Source organism: Hyaena hyaena, unplaced genomic scaffold (assembly GCF_003009895.1).
Source record: "Hyaena hyaena isolate Hyena2069 unplaced genomic scaffold, ASM300989v1 scaffold_866, whole genome shotgun sequence".
Classification (NCBI taxonomy): domain Eukaryota; kingdom Metazoa; phylum Chordata; class Mammalia; order Carnivora; family Hyaenidae; genus Hyaena; species Hyaena hyaena.
Window position 1 is genome coordinate 63,744 of NW_024081499.1, and position 3,992 is coordinate 67,735.

Sequence of the window (3,992 nt, forward strand, 5' to 3'; positions counted from 1 at the left end):
ACTCATCGTTGATTTAGAGAGGAGCCTGTGATTCTTCAGGGTGAAGGAAACTGTACCGTTACGAAGGCATTAACATTACTAAATATTATTAGTTTTATTAACTAGGAAGTTCAGAGTGGAGGGATTTGAAAAAAATAAGTTTCTGTGGAAGTCAATAGTGAAAAACATTTAAACACTCTTTCTTTTCTTTTAATGTTTATTTTATTTTTGAGAGGGGGATTGAACACAAGCAGAGGAGGGACAGAGAGAGAGGAGAAAGAGAATCCCAAGCAGGCTCCATGCTGTTAGTGCAAAGCCCAAGGTGGGGCTCAAATTCCATGACCTGAGCCAAAACCAAGAGTTGGACATTTAACCGACTGAGCAAGGTGCCCCTCTAAGACTCTTTATAACTGGAAGTATGAATGGCTATAGAACATATCTAGGAGAGGTTCATGGGTCTGTTCTCATTACAACTTTTCCAGGACTGTCCTGAGAAAATTTGGCATGTAATTTAATTTTGATTTGTGTGAATATGATCTATGATTATAAAGTCTATGTAAAAATTTAAAATGCACTTAAATCACACAAAGCAATATTTTAATGAAAAAATAATTTTAACTTTAATGTTATATTCTAGTGTATGTATATGTGTATGTGAGTGTGGAAAGGATGAAAGGTGAGGGGTTGTTTTCCATAAATGTATATTTTTTAGAAGTAAGGTGATGGTTGAAGGCTAAACTTCTAGTGTCTGAATAATGATTTCTAGAAGAAAAAGTACTACCAGACTAGATCCACATGACTTTTAAGAAAATAGATGTATTTCATAAAATAAGAGATGAATTTATTCAATATTGTCTAAGCTAATATAAAACTTGAATCAAGAATAAATAGTTAATAATAAAGGGTTTATCATTGATGGAAGGAAGAGAGAGACCAAGCACATTTAGACATGACCACAAAGTTAATACATTCCAAAACCATCCAAAACTTTACCTAAATGATGAATTGGGCTTATTGGAATCAAGAAGTGAAGGAGCAGATTAAATGTACAGCCTCTTAACAGGACAGTGAGTACCATAAGAAATTCATGGTAATAAGTTATACTTAGGATACTATGAACGTTTAAAGTTATTTTTTTATAGCTGTAACCTTAGAGTATTGTTAGCAAATTTGTTTTATTTTCTTATTGTATTCTACAAGGATAATAAAGAGCTATTCTTTTCATCTGACACTCTTTAAAGGTGACAGGAAATTTGGTGAGACTCAGAAGGAAGCACAAAGCTCTAACCTGTATGGTTTCCAAGGAATTCTTGTGTTTGGTTCAGAAGGGAGGGCAATGTCTGCCCTCTGTTCTTGAAGAGATAAGGTATACAAGGAAACCTGCTAATGCCTAGGCCTTAGTTTATCAAGGACTTATGAATCAAGAAGGATCCTTGGGACACATTGGATTGTAGGAGTCCTTTTTCTCTCTATTATTTTTTAACAATACTCTTCATTTAAATAGCCTAACTAAATCTTCCCCACATTTCATGCCTGTATTTAGATATCATATGTCACCTTCTTCTTCCTCTTTTCTAGACTGGAGTTTTTTCTCTTGTCTGTGTTCCCACAGAAACTTGCTTATTCTCCATCACTTTTCACACTCCTTAATGGTATGTTTTCTTGCTTGTATCACACCAAACTAGGAACTTTTTTTTAAGTTTACTTATTTATTTTTAGAGAGACAGAGACAGCAGGAGTGTAGGAGGTGCAGAGAGCACAATGTGGGGCTTGAACTCATGAAACTGTGAGATCATGACCTGAGCCAAAATCGAGTCAGATGCTTGACCAACTGAGGCACCTAGGCGCCTCAGATTATGAAACTTTTGAAACACCAACTTGTTCACTGTTAGATTCCCAGGGAGAAATATAGCATCTGGATCATTTGTGGACTGAATACTTATCCTCTTCTTACTGTGTGTCTGGCACTGGGCCAACCCAGTACTTCATGTGTATTAATTCATATGATTTTCACAATAAACTTAGAAAGAAGTTAATATTATATCCATTTTAAAGCTAAGACATCTGAGGCCAAAAAAAATGTGAGTGATTTGCCCAATCTCTCTCTCTCTCTCTCTCTCTCTCTCTCTCTCTCTCTCACACACACACACACACACACACAAACACACACGCACACACACAGCAACAAAATAAGCAGCAGATTTCAAATCTTTTATAAGGTTTTAGGATATTCTCAACCACTTTGACATATTAAAATGATTATTGAATGAATAATTCAACTCTGAGTGTCAGAAAGAGCTGGGGTCCATGCACTATAGATCTCATTTCCATATATCCTTACACCTAAAATTACCACTTCCCAAGAGAATATTAAGTTGTGCATTAAATGGAGAATGTTGGGAAGGTTCTTAGTAATGTCAGAGCCTCTTGTCCCTCAATGACCTGAGGGCTAAAGTGGGGTAGAGAGGAGTCCTAGAAAAGTTACCTAATCTGAAGTCTCAGAAGAAAAATCTGTTTTCTCTTTTGGAATGAAATTATCCATTCCAAATCAAGAATGAACAAGAAATTATATCTACAAGAACTTGAATTTCAGTTTCCAAACTACTTTCTTGTTGGATAAAAAAGAATGAAAGATAAAACTATATATCATGTTTTCAAGTCTTATATTTAATAAACATCAAATAAAACTCTGCCAAATGGGTGAGTGGGAGTCAGATGTATAATTAAATCTCCTTCTGGAATATATGCCTCTCAGAGATCAAATGGCTAGCATCAAATTGGTCTTTCCAAATGTGATCTATTGCCTCCTAGAGAGCTGTCAATTGGTCTTCACCATGGAAATTAAAAGGAGTAGATTTTTTAAGTAAATGTTCTAGCTTACTTGAGAATCTAAGCACAGATGTAGAGAAAGAAAAATGAATGACTTATTGTAAATTATGCTTAGTGTAAGTAGTGTCTCTGACTTTATGCAGGCTGCATATTGGGTTTCTTTTAGACTTAATGTCACATATGAACTATTCCCAAGGTTTTCTTGTTAGACCTCTCTTAATAATGATTTATAGTAAATGGATGGGTAGAGTCATGTGATGCGTGACATTTCATATGAAAACACTGAATATTTGAGTTTGTCCTTTTATGACATCTAAGAAAAAAGAGAGGGGGGGGGCATCAAGAGATATTCACAGCCAAGATAGAGCAAATAAAAATCCAGCAGTACTTTTAAATATCATTCCATAAGGACAGCTCACTCTATTAGGAAGAGGTAAATAACATTTCTATTATAAGAAAAAAAAAATCTGTGTAAAAACATTTCCTTCTATTCTGGAGCCCAAAACAGATGCTATTTTATAAGATTATATCTATAGTAATGATTACAATTCATTAGATATCATTAAATAGCTATTCTCAAAGTCAGTGTACTAAAAATAAATACAGTATTTCAAATGCCATGCTGGTTTGTGGTATTTCTATTCAGAATTTTTTTAAAAAGGAGAAACTTGCTTTAGTAAAATGAACAGTTATTTTTTCTATCAAGGTGACAGGTTGCAATTGATCTTTTCCAGGGTGGTTAATAAGCAAAAGCAGTTCCCATGGGCACCGTGAGGGGAGAAGCATTTCTGCTGTTTGAACTAATGTTTGGATGCTTGGAATTTTCGGTTTTTCTTCATACTTAACAAAGCTCATAGACACTATTTTTTTTTTCCTGAATCTGGTTACCTACCCTTATTGTGTTTGTTCTTTTTATAGATAAAATCTAACTTGTACCTTAGGCAAATATAGCCTGCCTCAGTAGGTGGTCCTAATCTAAAATAATGGTACATGGACACCCCTGTGCTAAAAAGAACAGCTTTTAAGTTTATAGTTTCTTACAAGTGAGAATGAACCTAGTTCCTATGTTTCTGGTAACATTTCTCTCCTCTTTTTGGAGAGTGGTGCTACCTTATACTATTGCTTTCACTGTTGTAATGTAACAAGAACTTGGCCTCTTTTCCAGTTTTTAACTGGGAAAGGGG